The sequence below is a fragment of the Blennius ocellaris genome (assembly GCF_963422515.1).
Source record: "Blennius ocellaris genome assembly, chromosome: 23".
Lineage (NCBI taxonomy): Eukaryota > Metazoa > Chordata > Actinopteri > Blenniiformes > Blenniidae > Blennius > Blennius ocellaris.
In genome coordinates this window covers 6,950,133-6,969,719 of record NC_137672.1, presented here as the reverse complement: position 1 = coordinate 6,969,719, position 19,587 = coordinate 6,950,133, and the positions used below count along the sequence as shown (strand labels likewise).

Genomic DNA, 19,587 nt, shown 5'->3' with positions numbered 1-19,587 from the left:
TATTCTCCTAAAAATCTTTTTTTTACGAACCACCAAAACTTGGAACTGTCGTTGCGTCTCTTAAACAAGTTGTGTCAAGACTACAATCGCTGCAGCAATGTTTTAAAGGCCTGTTGTCAAAAACGTTTGGTTTACAAGTAGGAGGGTTGCAGTGATGATTTTTTTTGTACATGGAGTTAAAGTTACAGTATGAAAGGATTATTTAATGCCACGTTTGGCTCCAATGTGGCAGCACTGAGCCACTGCTTTGAAGGCCCCATTTCCAGGTTTCCAGGGAAAATTGATTGTTTTGGGATTTTTGTTTCAGAAAGGTATTTATGGCGTCAATTCATAGCCAAAATCTACTTTTTAACTGCACAGCTTATTTCTTGCTTCCAATGTTTTCAGAAATACATTTCTCTGAACCGTTTCAATAATAAAAGAGAGTTTTTGTTTGAGTGATGCATTCAGGTGCATCACGTAAGTCCGACATGCTATTGAGTTGCGGGGCTTGTACAGTAGCGATGTTGCATGCTAAACATGATTAAAATATGCGGGGACATGTGTGGCACACAGCAGTGCCGAAGTTTCGGCAGTGCCGTGTAAATTTCTTCAGCCAGAAGGCACAAAAGTGTTTTTGCTCAATAAGTTAGTCAATTTGTACATTATTCCCCTCCTTTAGGTTTAATCTTCATTAGAAAGCAAAGTGTTTGGTTGGATGCGGGGCATTTTGTGCTGTCGAGATTGCTTATGAAATCCCTTCGGATCTTTGGGGATTAGGTTGTCAGTCAGAGAGAAAGTTTCTGACAATGTGGGTGTTCATGTGATTAAACCAAATCATAATAACAGGTATACTGAATGTATTTGTTGTCTCGTTCTCAAATCGTGTTGTTTTTTTCTACTCTGTGCCTATCTGACGTCGTGTGAAATAACCTTGGCTTAAAACCCTTTTCTTTTCCCTCGTGCCTTTAAAATCTCAGCTTTGCGATTTAAAGCTGAGACATATCTATGGTTTTGAAAAGGATGCATTGATATGTGTAGGGAAAGACTGAAGCCATGTCCAAGCAATAGAAGCCCTTGAAAAAAAACATCTTGGGTTTGATTAGACTCACTAATATCTTCGTCCCTATTGGTTTTACACATTAGCTTTTCTTTCATTGGCGAATGGAGGAATTTAACTTTAATAATCCTGGCCAATTACAAAAGTTATTAAAATCAACTGTAAACATATATTTATTTAAAACTTCATGCATTCTCCCTTTGAAGACCTTGTCAAGGTTGTTGTATTCTTAATACTAATTCTCAATAGTTTTGACCTTTTCCTCTTCGTCTGTTCAGAGTAAGTTCTATTTAGACATGCAACAAGTAATTGTCGTCGTCCCTTTGTGATCTGGGGACCAGATATCTCCTTCAAGACTACAGCAATCTGTGTGTGCACACACAGAGTGACAAAAGCAGTGAGAAAAAGCACCAAAAGACCTTGGGTTCTATAGCAACAAGGAGATGGAGCCTGCAGCTCCCTCGCCTTATGCAAAACAATCTGCATCTGAGTCTTGTCGTGTTTGTGTTTGGCTAAATCTAACTTGAACCCCAAAGGGTGAATACGTCAGGGACGGCTCCAGTCGGCAGACTTTGAACGGCACTCAGCGTGGCTGATCGCTGTTTCATTTCTGCAGGTCTGTGTTGACATTTTTTTTTTTCTTTCAATACACTGCCTGTGCATCCCATCCGAAGTCTCTCGATATTTTTAATTTTTTTTCCCCCCAAAAGTGAATATTTTCCCACTTTTATATAAGTCGAAGAACTGGATACTTTTTAAACAAATACATATTTCTGGCCTTTTAAAGCTGTTTCATACACAATGAATATTTAAGCATTTTGACTTCTAATATAGTGAATTAAATGTAAACCAACTTGTAGGTATTCAAGGATTCGATGGTTAGATGCATTTGACGACATGGGAAGCATCCAGGTGAATAGTGGTCCCAGTATTGGGCTTTGTGGCACACCTTTGCTCGTACGCTCTTTTGTCCTTCTTGAAGGTCATTTGTAACTGAAGGCACGTTGAGTCGCATCAAAAGTCTTGCAGAAATAAATATATAGAGCCATGCTTGCAAACTTCGGCAATGTCATTCATTGAGCTTGGCTTTTGTGAGCATATTTTCCCATATAGCATATTTATATTATTTTGTGCTTTAAAAAGGTCTTAAAAAAATGTCTTCAAGTTGTTGGGCAACTGATGAACCTTTGAGCACATGTCAGAGTTCAGTCAGTAATTATAAACAGTTGGGCCTTTTTTTTCCCACCATCTATCAATGGTGTTGTTTGAGGTTTCATCATATTATTTTAACACACAGTTCAACTTTTCTTTTGCTGTCTTGGTAAGTTTTCAGCATCTCTGGTAGCATTTGCAGGGCTGTCGCGTACGATAGCTACTCTCACCTCCGGTACAGCCTGAATCAAGTTCGCACAGAGTTTAATTGTCTAGTTTTGCAAGAGCAATTGATAACTTGGTAATTGCAACATTGAGAAACAATAATACTTCATTCGCGACCGTTAATGTAGTGCAGTCTTTGACTCTTGTTTTGTTAGAGAAAGAATCACCTTGGCGCTTCTGATGTCAAGTTTGTTCTCCCTCTGTGATGACACGTCGCTTTAACTTTTTTTTTTTCTTCCTCTGCCGAGAATATTATTCTGATAATTAAAGATAATTAATTAAAAAATTAAGTCAACAACCACAATAGATGTGTTATTTTCTGCAGGCTGCACACTGTCGCATTGCTAAAGTCATGTTTCCCATCAACTGGCTAAATGAAAGATAGGCAAGTGCCCCATGATTTAATTTAATTCATGTGCTTGGTGCTTTTAAATAGAGACTTAACATGGAGTATAATATTTTTGAAGTTATGCTGATGAACTTGTATCAATGATTTGGTTTTGCGCTGCCATTCTGTGTGAATAAAACCTGAAGCGCTGTAGCTTGCAGTGCTGCTCCGTGCCCGTATCCATCCAGCAGTTAATTGTGCAGCTTCCCTCATGTGCAAAGGGAAGGGGAGAATGGTGATAGAGAGAAGGTTGTTTTTCAATGCGTGCATGCTTTCCCCCCCCCCTCAGTAAATCCTTTAGTTAGCTTGCTGAGGATTAGGTCTGAAAAGTCTCTCATTTGCCTCCAAAGCCCCGGGGGATTCATTGGTGAAGACATTCAGCTTCTCCACAGCTTCCATCTTAATTTTACTTTGGTATTTTTATATTTTTTACTGCAGCCCATGACTTATTTCTTCTCTTTTGTATTCTCTGACTGTGTTTTTGATTCATTTACACTTTTTATTATTTTTTTTAACTTCATGCTGGAGGTGCTGAACACTAATTTAAAGATATAGGATAGACATATCACATTTGAATAACTGTCAGTTATGCCAAACTTACACACACACTTTAACTCTCAATAGGTTTCAGACTTGTCTTTTATGTGTTAGGCTAAAGAGCTGTACTTCTTTTATTATTATTATTTTTAATCGTGTGCCTAAGCAATGGATTTCAATCTTGCACATGGGCAAACTGTGCATATATACAGGGCAGAGACAGGGAAAAGACTTAATTCCCAGTGGACCTGAAAGCCTGAGGCGATCTGGGATACACCCTAATGGATAACAGCTCTTGGATAAAGGTAATTGACGGTAAAGACTACAGGATCTATCAACGGGATGAAAAAGACAGGGCCAGAAAGGTGGAGTATATCCCACCAACGGAAATTGAAAGTGCATTTTCCTCCCCAAGGCTTAATGCTGCAACCATGCATTGTGAAGCAAGTTGGTTATTCGAGGCGAGCGCTCCAGATCTAATAAAAGGCTGTGGATTTTCTCTCAGAAAGAAATGCGAATGTTTATATGTCATAACTTTGGTTTTCATCCACAACATGAATTATTCCATACCATGCTCTTTTGAAGTCAAATTAATCGTGTGTGTGTGTGTTTGTGTGTGTGTGTGTGTGTGTTAAATTACATGTTTGATTTAATTAAATAAATTGTTAGTGTTATTGTTTGCTGCCAAACCAATATTCTGACTAAACTGTTGCAGTCTGATACTCAACTTGTGTACTCCTAAATTTCTAGGTTTTATGTGATCAAAAAATGTAATATAGGTGAAACATTTGATTTGGTATGGAACATGAATTTGTGGGTTCATGTTTGGGTCATATGCAAGGCGTCTCACTGGAAAATCAGTCTTCCTTCATGAAAAATGTTGGACTATGTGCTGAAGCCAAGCTACCTACAGATGTTTTATAAACTAGAATTCAATGTGTAGGAAATACTAGAGACCTTTTAAATGAGCTACATTTCCCAACTAAATGAATGTTGGTTCATCAAGTGTTGGCATTTTCTGAAGGAAGTCTCGTACAAAGCCCTGTATTATTTGTAGTGTTTAGGGATGGCATGAAAAAAGGTTTATCTCACCACCAGTGGATTCCTCTGAGGTTGAACTGGAACTGTATGAAGCCCAGTTTTGATACGACTATGGTGGGAGATGTGTGGAGAGGAAAGGCAGAGTCATGGCCGGTGATGATATAAACAACCTCTAATGTACATCAAACATCCTTTGCTTGTGCGTAGAAGTGAAAAGAAAGAGAGAGAGAGAGAGCATGTGAGGGTGTGCAATGAAAGAAAGGATGATGGGCTGTGATCAGGGATGAGAGAAAGGCAGGAAAGGCAGAGTCATGGCCGGTGATTATATAAACAACTGCTCGCTCGCATCAGACCAACACAGTCCCTTTGCTTCCTCTTGGCAGGTACTCTGTCATTCACAAAGTGCTTTCCATCAGTGTGCCGGTGTCCGTCCTGCCGTCTGAATGCATCCCAACACTTAAAGAGAGGTTTAATCCTGGAGTTTGACGGTCAATGAATTTTAATAGTGGAATGGCAGTGCTGTTGTGACAATTGCCTTGACCCATTGGATGTATTTCAGGTCAGCGCAGTCAAGTGGAACATATAGTGGAGCCGTACTCCAGTTTTAAAAGCCCGGCGTCTTGCTTGTCCTTGAGCGTTACCTTTGAATGGCCGGAACAATATGGGCGAAGAAACAATATGGAGGTAGTTGTCCATGTAATTCCAATATTGTTGTTGTAAATCAAGAGTGGTCTTTGGATGGTAAGACATTGTATAGACGTATCCAAAAGCACAATTATCCAAAAGTCAAATAGAACATATGCAATATGAAAGAAAAAAAAGCCAGTACTCAACGAGAGAAACCGTTGCTGTAAACCCCTCAGCAGCTTGACGCTACAACAGTCCTCATTCATGCGGCAGCATTTTGCATGTGTAGTTTGGCTTTTGGATTGAGGTAATCCTTCTGAGGCACTGTTGTCATGTGTGCTTTCGAGATAATCTATTTTCAGGAGGTGTACTAACATTGGAAAGTGGAAAGCTGCTACACTTGGGGCCTGTCGGGTCCCCAGTGGCCTGTTTCATATGTTTATATGGCGAGTGCCATCATCAAATGTTAATGCTAAAAGCAGCTTGAACTTTGGCTTTTCACAACACGGGGGGGGGGGGGGGGGGGGGGGGGGTCATATATTAAAAATACATTTGTGTGTTAAATCAGAATCTGTGTGCATTTTTTTCAGACTTTTAACTGAATTGGACACCCCTTGTGCCTCTGACAAAAACAGTGTGCCAGACAAACACATTGAACCAGTGCTGTGAGTCACAATAAAATATTATTGACCGTGTCATAGTCTAATACAGCTGCAGTGTATAAAGACCCGGGTCCAGCAGCCGCAGCAGCATATCAAAATATGAGCCTCTCCACAAAAACTGCACCCGAGGCTGTTTCGCATATCTCGGGCAACGCCTCATCTTCCACTGTGGGTTTTCTCGAATGGCAGGCGACTGTGGTTTTATTCCCCGGCATTGCAGATTGGCCTCCGCTGCTCAAAGGTAGCTCTTTTCAAGTACAGCACCCTGAAAGTGCCTGAACCCCGTGACTCCCTCTCATGGTGTCATTAAGCCGGGGAAGAAGTGTGCAGGAGTCGCTGTCTCTCGGTTGGGGGTTTGGTCTGAATCGAGCTTTCAGTGAGCTGCGAGGAGGGTGGTTGCGAGTTCTCCACCCCCACGGTTTGACATGTCTTTGATGAAGCAATGTGTGCATTTATGGAGTTATTATTAAACGTCAACATTAAAGATGTCCGATTACATATGTAAACGAGGCAGATTTGCGTGGTTTATTTCCATGAAGCTTTAAGATTTCCAACGTTGTTGCCTATTTTGATCTTGTGATTATTTTTTTTTTGAGGTAATGTTTGAAAATAGGTCTTGTCAAAGACATCTAAGTGAATTCTTTCCCTGTCTTTTCTCTCCCTTTCTCATGCTTTCCCATCGGACCATGAAGCTGAAGAGTATGCTGTTGAAGGTAAGACTGATGCTTTCTCCTCTGGCCCTCTGATGGCTTCCCTCAATGCTGTCATGGATGCCGATGCTGGTCGCTTGTTAATACCATGTGCCCTCCTTCTGGGGAGGGGCATTGTCAGCTTGGACTGCGGTTAAAAGTGACTTCCCAGGGGGCCTAAATTACCGTTTCCAACGATGATCAGGGCGTTGGATGTTCAACCAAAATTATCCCTGTTTTATCTTTTGTTTATTTGATCTCTTCTCCTTTCAGTTACGCTTTATTTTGATGGTGTTTTTTTGTTGTTGTTTTTTTTTTTTTCCTCCTGTTGGTACAAGATAACGGTTGTGTATTTCACACGGGAGCATTTTTATGCACTTACAAGGTGCTTGGCAACCTTGAGTCAATTTACCGGCTCATAAGGTTTTGTTAACAATGGTGATTTCCAGATGCTGTCTTCCTTCTTTGCTTCTTGTCCCTTCTTATCTCCAAAAAGTGAACAATGGCTGGTAGTTAGGGGTCCCGAAGGATCGCATTGGGCCATAAGGAGTAATGCATACACTTTATGAATAGATCTGTCCTATTTTATCTGTTTTTATCATTGGATCAACCCTTCGAATCAACAGCTCTAAGCCTGAGTGGCAAACTGCTGTCTATATGTCCTTGTTGTATGTCTCAGAGTTGCTTTTCCTCCACACTGAGTTTCGGAGGTTGAGGTGATGGATCACATATCACATAGCCTCACCCAGCAGGGGAAATCACTGTGACAAACACCCTCTTGCCCCAGGTTTTCTTGAAGTTGAGAAATATTATACTTCTGGTGTTGTTGGGTTTTCTTTCTTTCTATCGTCTATCTTTTTGTTTTGTTTTTAACTCTGTACCAAACACGAGTTGTTTATATTGTGGTGTCTGCAAAGTCTTCAAACTTGTGTCTTATGACAATCAAACCTGGCCTGTGCCCGACGCGTAAAATGCGTGCAACTTGTTGACATTTTTCTCCACTTGTTCCTCTTCTTGTAAAATAGTGTGTATGTGTGTCTGTGAGGCGAGGTCGTGCAGCCACGTCTCATGTCAGTCGTAGTGAAGCCCGTGATGGGTAAATGTCAGGAGGGAGGTTGGGAAGAGCAGTAAGTGGCCCGAGCTGAGCTGACAGACTGACGTGGACCGTTGCGAGGGAGGGACGATTACATATGGTGACATTGATGAGAGTAGTCCACATATGTTTGAGTTTGAAACAGCGTAGCCAGATTTCAAAATGAGGCTTTAGTCTATTTTTTAACACAGTGGGGTTTTTTTTGTTGACACATTGTTGTCGATCAATCTACTGAGTTTATGTTCATGAAATGATCCACCATTATTTGTCTAGGATAAAGAACTTAGACATATATATATATATGTATGTATATATATATATATATATATACATGGAGAGGTAAAATCAAATGTTTTGCTCATGCACATTAAGAAGAGAATCTCGTGCTAGTAATTCCACAGGTATGAGTTTCTCTTTGCAGGCAGGTTTGTGTAATTCTCACTTATCCATCACACCATTATAGCGTCAAGGTCAACAAACGTACTGTGGTACTGGCCTATATAAAATCTAGTCTGCAAATTACAAGATGCTGGTTTTCCAGAATGCACAGGAAGGAATCCGGTCAATATTTGCAGTGACATCAGGTTAGGGTTAACATGAATGTCAAATAAAACATGTCAAGGGAGTTTGTGTTTGTTCCCATGAAATATACAGTAACAGTTGTATATACTGTAATCTGTAATCTGAAGGCTTTATCAGTTCGTAAAAATTGAAATGACGGAATAGTTCATCTAATGATGTCTTCCTTTGACCCTCAAAAGGTTGAACATGTAAAGTTCAGTAAGTTTAAATATTCTCTGCTATCTATCTCAGTTGCAAAGTCACGTTATCTTTCTTAGCACTGGGCAAGGGTATGCATTGTCATTTAAGCATTGTATTAATTATATGGGCTTCCAGCAATTGTGGAGGGGACACAGCTCACCTTGTGCAGAGGTCTAGGTGTTTTCTATGGCAGCAATATTGTAAAAAGTCCCTCGAGTTTTTATTTGGACCCGCAAACCCACTTGAGGACCAGAATTCATTGTTTCACTCAGAGACTTACTAAAAGTGGAAAAAGTCCAGACCACCTCAATTAATTGCTGTTCTCCAAAGTCACACAGTTTAATTAAAAACACGGAGTTGTGTTCCCATTTCCCGGTATGCTATGTGTAACCGGAGAGCTGGATAGATTCTCTCCCAACACCAGAGGATTCTTGCATTTTGCTTTCCTGTTCTATTTTTAGGGTTTTCCCTGTGACCACATTTGGTCTAATTAGTGTTGGTGACCGTGTGTTCAAAGGTTGGTCAAGATTGATGATGCAAAGAGATGTCCAAAGCCCCGGGGAGGTCAGTGCCCCCGCGAGGTGGCTGGTGGCCCTCGCTCTTTAGCGTGTAGGCCCTCGATTGATGATGCTCCGGCGACACTGACCTGTTTTCACTGGCGAGCCAGCCGCGCTCTGCCATCTGTGCACTGATAGCCACGCATGTCCTCTCCCCGGAGGACTGCAGGTGTGATGTATAGTTTCATTATGTAAGCACAGATTTACCCTATCGCCTGGTAGCAGCGTCGCTCCTGCGGGGGCTCGTGAAGAAATCAAAACAAAGCTAAAGGCGGTAGTAGTGTATAATTTAGATTAACAGGCTTATGACTTATGGGGAGCATTATGACCACCTGGATCTATTGGGAGAATGCCAACGAGGTGCTCATTGAACTCCTTAATGAAAAACATTGTGTTGACGTGTTGAGAATGGCTGATGAATACAAGCTGCTGAAGTACAGTTAAGTGATTTTTTATTTTTTATTTTAAGGGTTTTAATGTAGAAAATTGAAACTGAATTTCTGAAAAACGGTCTGTGCATGGATGGCCATTATTATTATTTTTTTTTAGAAATGATCATTAGTCTGCATATACTTTCTACAATAACCCAAAGACATGTTTCTTTGCTTTATACAGTAACTGCACATTTTAAGGAGGTCTATCACAATTCTATCACTTCAGCAGTCTCCAAGAGCTTCATCTATTAAGACACACAATTACACACATGGTCACAGTGGCATTCGCACAAGAAAAGTGCTTTTTTTCAGGTTCATTGCATTGCCAAAGAACACTTTGACACATGGGCAGGTTGAGCCCAAAATCAGCCACCACATATGAGCTTCGAGAATGGGACAGTCAACCAAGTGAACCACAGCTTGAGCGTCTTTGTCTTCGCACTGTGATGGACTGGTAACTTGTCCAGGGTGTGCGTTCCTCTTTGCAGTGTTAGCCGGGCGAGGCTCCAGCTCTCAGCATGCCTTGTACAGATTCAAAGATGTGAAGATAGATGCACTGCGGTTTTGCCCACCACTCCAGACAAATGGTGGTTTTTGTTGTTGTTGTTGTTGTTGTTGTTTTTTGAACTGGTACCAGTAATTGTGTATCTTTTTACTTTAGGTCGGTGATAGGCACTTGTCAAGGCTGTATCTTGCCCTTCACCGAGTGTTGTAGTTTGGAGAGACTTGGACAAAGTGTGCATAAAAGATGGATGTTCACATAAGAGACCATGTCCATGACCGTGAACATGGTTAAGAGTGGGAACAAATGCCATATATAAACTCGTAGTTGGACATCACATCTGACCAATGACCTCAGAGACCAGCCACTTGATCCGGGGACCAGTTAAGTTGTTTGGGTGAACGATGTCCCGGGCGGCCCGCTGTGATCCTAATCAATCTGATCAAGGCTAATGATATTTTCTCTGTGAGTCACACAGACCTCAAACTTAATCTCCCCCTCGGGGAGGGGGAAGGGAATAACTATGTTTTTTTTCTCCCTGGCATAACAAATGGAGCTTGATGTTGAGATACGGGATTATAGATTTGAGTGGGGCCTGTAGTTATGGGAGATTACTTTGGATCATCCAAACCAGATTATGGATTTCCTTTTTATTTGATCAGAAGTAATAAGACAAAAATAATAGAACAAAAACTTTAATGTCTCCTGTGTGTGTGTGTGTGTGTGTGTGTGTGTGTGTGTGTGTGTGTGTGTGTGTGTGTGTGTGTGTGTGTGTGTGTGTGTGTGTGTGTGTGTGTGTGTGTGTGTGTGTGTGTGTGTGGGTGCGTGTGCGCTCTTTGCCGTAACGGAATGAAACGAGAGTAAAGCAAATGTAGGGATGTCATTGAGGTATTAACCTAGATTTGGTTTGTTTGCTGGAACAAATGATGCCTCTCCATGATGCATATTCAAATTCCAAGTGCTGTTGTTAAATTTGAAGATTTAAAGGAAGAAGAAAAAAAAAAACAATAACAAGTGGATGATAATGAAAGACAATCCATGTTTTTCTGCATGCCATTGTGTCGTCTCCACACAGTCGCATTCATCCTTTAAAGAGTAAGGCCAGAATTTGTGTAATTTTACAAGCCTCCCCTTGAAGTGTTATGAACAAAAAGAAGCAAGGATTTTAATTACATATAGTCCAAACTCGTAGTTTCACAACACGAAAGACGTTGCCTCCTCTAACAGCATAGCGTAACAATAATATTTGTCCATCCTGAGCGATCAATAAAGCTGAACTGTGCATTTTTCATCGAACGCATGGGAGATTTGCAGTGTTCAAAGAACGCCATCGACTTTTGAAGATTGCTGTTTGGCTTTTTGCTCACAGTGAATGGGCCGCCGGTAAACAAAAATACACACACAGACTCACGGGAAGCTCGCAGGAAAATGGAATTAAATGGCATCCCTCAGTCTCATGCTCCCCAGTTCAGAAGGCGCTCAAGAGTCTTTGGACCTTAAGACGCCTCGGTGTTTCGTCTGCTTGGCCAGACTCTGCCAGATGTTGCAGTGAGATTAAGCCTCCTCCAGTCCTGGAGGAGATCGAGTCCGGCCATGCCTGTTCTCACAAGATGTTAATTTCACCCCACACACACAGCTGCCAATTCGTTTTCTTCCTCCCTCATCCTATCTTTCAGCTTTGTGATAACAAAGTCTGAAGGGATGAAGTGGACGTCCCATCGTGAGCAAGTTCGGATGCTTCAGTGTCATGGCGCATGGCCTCGGGCCGTCTTGTTTGGTCAGATGGAGACGAAATACATTGGGAAATGCATGGCCTGGAGCGCTGGTGTTCAATTGTTTTAGTGTGTTTGAATGTGTTTCAGATGCTCTGCTCTGAATGACGGCTGTTTTGTACAATTGTACAGCACCATTAAAACATTTTTTTTTCAAATTTCACATAATTTACCATAACACCAGTATGATTAATCATGATTATACAAATCAATACTTGGGAGACTTTACTTACAGTATTTTAGGGCTTCATATCGTTACACAGCTAAAATGTGTGAAATTGTGAGTCACGTCGAGCATATGGCTGATCTGTAATATCAAATAATTTGAATATGTTTTGTTAGGGAGCAGGGTTTTTTTTAGCAGCTGCAACTGCATCATCTGAGAGGCATATCGGAAACGTCCAGATGTGCTCATTAACTGTACATACTGGAGTGTTGTAGAGGACAGATTTAAGCTTTAAAGACATTTGGGCCCGATTTACACAACATTTCAACTGAAAACGCATCATTTTGTTTGTTTGTTTTTTCTGTTAAGTGTTGCATTTACATGGCAACATTTTGGAAATGATGTCCATTTCCACGGATGCACCAGGAATGCTGAACATTGTGTTTTTTTTTCATCTTTAGCCACTAATGGGTGCTTTTGAATGTTTTGGAATTTTCAAAATATTATGCCTTCAGTGGCTTTCAGCACGGTTGTCGTGTAAACAGACCCTCAAACCTCAACAAGTGTTTTGTGATTTTACTTGAAAACACTGTCGTGTAAACAGGAGTCATAGTGTTTGACAGGACAACAAGAGAAATATGGTTCCCGATATCAGACTGTACTTGTATAATTTCCCATATCAAGCATCGGACCATAGATTTGTTGATGTCATGATCACACTATTGTGACTTTCAGGGATGACACACTAAAGCAGTATTAATGCTTTAATCAGAGTCAGCTGTGAAAACACAACACAAATTCGGCATTCTTTTCAAAATTGCAAGTGTTTTTATGTCAAATTCTCAGGAGTCATTTTGCAAGAGGAGCTCATTTTGTGGCAGCAGTTGAAGAGGCATTCAAGGGCAGTTTGGAGAGTTGGTCATTGGTGATTTTGATTATTCTGAGAGTCTCTACATTGTTTTATTCTTTTTTTTTTTTAGAATGAGCACTGCTCGAGAGCTTGTTTATAAAAAGATCATTTTCATACTACAATATTGGTGACACTTTTAAGTAAAATTTAAACTGTATCTGTGATCTGTGGTTTTAATGGCTTTGGTGAAATGTCAATATCTCGTTCCTCGTGTCGGTGATTAGGGTTGGAGAAGAAAAAATGTTGCTTGACATGGCAAGAAGTAAATCTATAATACATAATGTTTTGTCCAAAACTTAATCTCACGTTGAGTTGGGAGGATACACTCTCATCTCGTCTCATATTCTCAAAAATGAGGTTGACAGAATTTACTGAGAAACAGGAAGAAAATAGAACTTGTTGACTGATTTTTCAGTCCTGGTGATTTTCAGTAGTACTTCCAACATGTTTTTGCAAGTTAAATCCCTTTGACTGATTTGCTATTTTGAATGATTCCAATTGGGAGTAGCTAAAAAGCTCCGGCAGCCGTTTTCCCACTCCGAGCTGGCAGACCAACACCGTTTTTAGCATATCGCAATCCTCCTAACGTTCACAATGATACGCCACAATCAGCTTTGGGAGACGTTTCAACGCTTTCTTCAAAGTCCTCGTTTCCTCTGTGTGCTAAAATGAGAATTTGTTGTGTACCTCTTTGCCTGTGTTGCTTTTGAAATATAGGAAAATAAAGAACAGGGAGGCTTTTTAAGCGTTTCCCTGAGGACTTTGAGGTTATGGGGTATTTGGAGTTTCTATTGCTTCATGTACTTCATTTGGTCGTCTCCACACACAAATTTATGCCCGGTCAGGGCGCCAGTCAGAGTAATCCTCCTCTCCTTTTGATCTCTCTACATCTATCAGTTGGATTTTTAGCTCTTTTCTTATCTTTACACCTACCTTTAGCTTCAGCTGAGTGCCATCAGTCTCCTGCTTTGTTTTGTCCTCTCGCTACCTGTCTGTACTCTTGGCATCTCTCTCTTTTTAGCCCTTGCACCAGCCTGCCTGCACTCCCTGCATTATGGCCTCCCCCTCTTTACCTTGATTATCTCTTTCCCTCTTCTGGGAGATAAACTTATAGGCTGTAAGTAAGAGGAGTATTGGCAAGATGCCGCTGTGCAAAGCTGTGAAATGCAGCTTTACTGGCTTATTGAAGGCTATATAGAGCGGACTGAGGGAAAGAACTTAAAGAAATAAGAGTTGGACTTAGGTTTATTGGGTAGAACTCTCAATGTGCGCTTTGTCGCCTGGATTCTAAACTATAGGGTGAACTTAACTTATGAGAATACATTCAGACAACATGAGACAACCCAGCCTTACTTCCATTGTAATCCTGTAATTAACCTTTGTACTTGTTCTTTTGAAAGCCCACTAATGTCTAACACTGTCATCAGAGATCACAGTGAAGTCAAACAAGGTGATTAACCTACACGATCTATACTACTGTCAACGTGCAGCTTAAGCTCTAATGGGAACAGGTTAATAGACTAAGGTGGGCAATGTAATTATGATATGACAGTAAAAGCTAAAGGATCAGACCAGGACCGCTTTAATTAGTCATTTATAGCTAGGTATCCCAAAGCACAAAGTTCCCGCTGTGCCTTTCTGCCTTTTTGAATTCAATAAAGCCATGAAATGTCACAAAAGCTCCATTCTGGCCAGGTGGCACCAGGAGATTGCATTTGGGCCAAGCACCGGCGAAAAGTCTCACCTCACACCCATCCCCCCATCTGACAGCTCATGCACGGACAAACAACAAACCACTGAGAGGTTGAGGAATATGGTTTACAGTACGTCACATTTTGTTTTGGTTCTCCTCCATTTGCAAGTTTCGATGCTTTTCATATGATACAATTCTGTGTTTATGTGTGGTTTTCATCCTATTCGAAGCTTGTTGAAGTCCCATATCTTCCCATTGTACGTCTGGGTTCTTCCTATTGTCTCATTCGGGACATCTTATCGGCGTTGTCCGGCGCCCTGGCCTTTATTTGTTGTCTGGCATTAATTTAGCAGGCCCACAATCATGAATGAAAGGCCATGGAGGGGATGGACGGGGGGCATTGAAGAGAATATAACAGTCCGGCAAATTGAGATCAATAGCCTGTTAAGATGAATGAGAGTGACCAATAAAGAAGGGAAACGGGGAATAGAGCTATTCCTCCCTCATCTCTCTCCCTCACTTTCATAATGGGAAAATGGTAACACTTGAGCGGTCTTGTTTTGCCACCGAGTATTTCCCTTGACGAGAATGTGAAATGATATTCCTTTGGGATTGATGGAGGTGGAGAATCATTTTTTTCTTGTGCTTCTTCCCCTCATTTTTAGTTTCTTTTATTTCCTCGGCAATGCCGTGATTGTTTGCTTTGTTGTCGGTCCCTCGGTTTCAAAGGGTATCAAAGCTCTTTCTCCATCCGGTAATATTCCACACATATTTTAATTGTTAAGTTTGCCAGGGTGTATCGATGCTAAGACTTAATGAAGGGTTGGGTGCGTCTACGCTGCAGAGCAACGCAATATCGCTCAAAGAGAAAGTCAACATTTCAATGTCAATATTTATTTTTCAACTTTTTTTTTCGTTGATTTTAACAATAGAGTACAGTATTAAAATAATACATAGAAATAGTGAATTGTATTTTGGATATGACAAAATAATAACTAACAATATACAGCACCGTGCTGCCCTTGGAGGTTACCACACCTCCTTTATGAATTACATAATATATATTGTACTTCATTTGAGTATGTCATTTTTAGTTAGCTTGAACAGCCGCTGTCTGATGGTGGGATAAAAAATGCCCTTGCACGTTGACATGATGCATCCGTTGGTTTGCCGTAGACTCATGTCTATGAACATTTGAAAATTCTTAGGGCAACTCCAAATAAAATCAGAGAGTGTTCCTTTTCTCTTGGCATGTCAGGATTACATGTGTTAAGTTTTTCTCCTCTGATATAAACTGTCATTAGCCAGTTGTATTGTGGAGGACTTGTCAGTGTCAACATTTAACCCATCAAGCACGTCTTCGTCTTTTTAAAACGTAATCAAAACATAGGAGGGGGGCTTGGGTTTGGGTGACATGGGAGCTGGAGTCTTTCCAAGCTCTGAAAGGTTCATATACACCATGAACGGGTCAGTCATTTAAATTACAGATACAAACAAGTGATTTTGGAAAACATCCAAACTTCACACAGACCCATATTGTTTATGTTTTATTTATTTTTTTATAACACCATGCTGCATCATATTAATGTTTGGCTCTTCCATTGACCGTCTTTACCCAGTTTATAGAATTGAGTTTCACCAGAGCTGAACAGTGTCCCAGGTGAGTGGCAATGTAACCCCTGGAAATTGATCATTGCCAGGACAATGTATAACAGTAGAACGCTCTCTCTGGCAAACCGAAGGCCAACTTATTCACTACTTTAATGACGTTAGCGTACCACAGAGCAACATACTGACCTTGGGGACGAACTCTGCTTTTCCAGCTGTGAAATACCACCTAATGCATTCAGTCGGATTTAAAGACAGTCATAACATAAACAAGTATCACACTGGCGAGATGGCTCAACTCGGGGTGGTTCTGTTTCTTGTATGAAGTTACAGTCTCATTTATGATCACCAAACAGACACCTCAAAGAGAAACGCAGAGTCGAACTGTCCCTTTTTACAACATCCCTGCAGACAGGCTCCCCAGCTGCTTCCCTCTCCACTGTCACTGTGGCCTAACCACTATGATAAGTTGTTATCAGAAGCGCCATAAATTTGTTCAGCAGCTGCCACAAAGCCTCGCCGCCTGCAGCTCGTATTTATTTATCTGTCGCCTCCGCGGTTCTCTGGGGGTCGGAGAGGAGGAGGTTTGATGCCCCCGCACCCTTGCTGCTTAAGCCTGACCAGCTTGATTTTTTATTTATTCCTTTATTTATGTGTGTGTGTGTGTCTTGTAAAACAGAAGGGCGTAAAGTTGATACTCAAAATGTAAAACTAACACACAGCAGTTTGGACGCAGCGGGGAAAGGACCGAAGAGAGGGATATACAACGGTGGACAAGTGACACTGGACAACCTGAGGAAGGCGATTTGGACGAGGGGACTCTTGAGAGCCGAGGCGTGTTGGAGTGGAAGGAACCGCGGTCCAGATCCTTCACTGGGATCCTCCGTTAATGAATATGCAGCCAGGCCAGAGAGTCATTTAGTCAAATAGCGTAGAGTCACACATAACGTGTTGTTTGTACATCATGTGATCTCTCAGCCACGCTGCATGTACGGCTGAGAGCACCAGAAGCCTGCTGTTGAATGAAATCCACACATTAACCAGTGTTGTCTGCAGTCAGGCTGCCATACGTCTGGGGCTCGGGAAGGATGTAGTTTTAAAAACTGCCTTTGAAGGTATAATACCTGTTCTTGTGTTCCTTTGCTTATATTGGATAACTTAACATTTAGTTTGAAAAAGATTGTTTGAATGTTGCGAACAGGAGTTTTATATTCTGTGCCCCAGCAACGATGCAGGGTTTAGAGAGTGTCGGCTCCAGCTGGAGGACAAATGGAGCGTTTGTTTTAAAATTATTTTCTTTTACACGGAATCGGTAGAAACACAAGAAACAATGTAGTTTTCATGTTGGATCACTTGGGGGTCCAATATTTCTGTAATGAAACCACACACACATGCATGCAGAGAACAATATGCTATAAACATTAACAATGGCGAGTAGTAATTTGTATGGACAATGAAGTTTATCGCTATTAAATGTCACTCTCAACTACAAAACCAACAAGTTACAGGAGAATTTGGACAGAGAGTCGTGACACCCTGGAAGCCTCCCTTTTTTGTTCTATTCATCTGTTTGCGAATGTGCAGATGAACCATTCCAGTAAATGGCAGCGCATTAGCAGCCTTCTCACTGTTTACACGGGACACACAGCATTTTCCAAAAGTTGCATTTCCATTTCAATGGAGTCCAAAGTGTTTTCGAACCTTTGTATTTTCACTTCCGAGTCGGAGTGTTTTCAGAAAGTTCCACCTTGGTAGCCGTTTTTTCAAAAGCTTTCACTTTCAGTAGCTCCAAGCAGCATTGTCGTGTAAATTTTCACTTTAAAACACTGTCTGGTAAATGGTGTCTAAAAATAAAAGCAGTTTTTCACAATAATGAAAGTTGTAATTTGAATATGTTTAAAAATACTTGTTAATCACAAAATAAAAGGCTTAATGAATAAAAGAATAAGACAAAACGCTTCTCACCCAATGGCTCCCCGTGTTGAGAAAGCAAGAGTGGGGGTCCAGGTTGAACCGAGGGCTTCTTTCTGTGTGCAGTTTGCATGTATTATGGTTTCCTCCCACACTCTAAAGACACGGTTGCTTTAAATCGAGGTGTCAATGCGATTTGGTGCCTCTTTGTTTTTGCCCTATAATTGACTGGCGACCTGTCCAAGGTGGACTCAACCTTCGCCCATTCAGACGGCAGCAGCCCAGTGACTCAGTTGGACGAAGCGATATAGATGATGGATGAAAAGATGGCGTGCCAGAACCTTGCTTGGCATTCATCATTACTGTCTGAATGTGTGTGTGCAAGTGGGTGAATGTGACTCATCATGTGGAGCATAATAGGAGAGTCCTGAAGCGGTGAAATGCATTTGGTAGCTAAGTAAGCCCTTTAAAGGCCCTCATATAACAAAAACATGCTAGTGTCATCCACTGAGTGTGATTTGAAGTGTAAATAATCCACTTATGTGCCATTTATATATGATAAAATGTATCAAAAATAATTAGAAACACAAATCAACTCTTGCATTATATTTACATTCAAAATCATCCAAATTGGACAAATCTCTTTTCTCCTCACTCGTGGATAATACTATCCTGTTATCTAATATGTTCATTCAACTTCATAATTGGTTCTGTATGAAGGACATGCAGATGTTACCCAGTGTGGTCACTCGCCCAATAAATAGCTAACAGAACAAATGAACATCTTGACTTTTTCCAGAAAGCCAACTGACACCAAAGGATCCGTTTTCCCAAATCACTAACAAGGATTTTTTACATTTAAAAATCAACTGGGGAAACAAAGTCAACAAAGTGAAGCTAAAATTGGAGTGATGTGTTGCCTTTTATTTCAATTTGTGAGCATTCAAATAAAAGCATGCTGATAAACTGTCTTATATCAAACATAGTCAGCAATGTAATCCCACTGGTTCGCACCATTAATACAAGCTAGGATATCATGGACATCTGCAGCTCCTCAGATGTCGCAGAACTCAAAGGCTTCTGTTTGGTATGACTGCTATTTGATTATGCGTTTTCTGTCATTTAATTCTCCATTTGAATCTCAGACTATGAGTCATTGAATCAACAGGGCTAGTGATCTGAGTTTTGCGATTTGAGTCATCGCTGGATGGAAATGTCGTCTGCAAGAAAGCAGTGTAGCAGTCCTATTACCTAAAGTGGTCAGTAAGTCTTTAAATCAGCAGTTTCATTTCTCCAGCAAAGTTTCTCCGGGAAACTGAAAGAAATGCAACCGTTTGTTTTCCTGCCTTGACAGTCGCCAATGAATGAAAAAGGATTCAATTCCCAGAACCTTTTCATTCCTTCTTTTTAGCTGACTCCAGACAAATACTCACCTTTGAAGGATCTGCACTGTGTCTGTTATTGTAGCTGTAGTGTGTGTGTGTGTGTGTGAGTGTGTGTGAGTGAAGGACAGTGTGAGCATGTGCAGGACCCAGATTGAGCTGTCAAACAGGCAGTGAGTGGTCCCGGACAGGCTGATCAATGTGGGGGCAGCTTGCAGATAATAAAGTGGTTAGGTCTCCCCCGATGCCTTTAATTGAACAAGTGTCACTGCCTCGGCCCATCTGGCCCAGGAGCAACCCGGGAATCGTGCGTTTTCATGTCTGTCACGGCAACATTGAAGCCACGTGAATAAATGAATAACTAATGAGGCGACTGTGTAGTGACCAAACTTGGAGTTTGAATTTTCTGTTCTATCTTACTGAAGGTAATCTCTGAC

At 41.1% G+C, this 19,587-nt stretch overlaps 1 protein-coding gene across 1 annotated transcript in view; it reads left to right on the top strand.

Annotated features, from left to right (window-relative positions):
- The window catches only part of nrxn2b (neurexin 2b), a gene marked incomplete at its 3' end in the record, with an annotated part of 753,200 nt that overhangs the window by 54,530 nt on the left and 679,083 nt on the right, over positions 1-19,587 (top strand). The gene's annotated exons all lie outside the window — the stretch shown is intronic.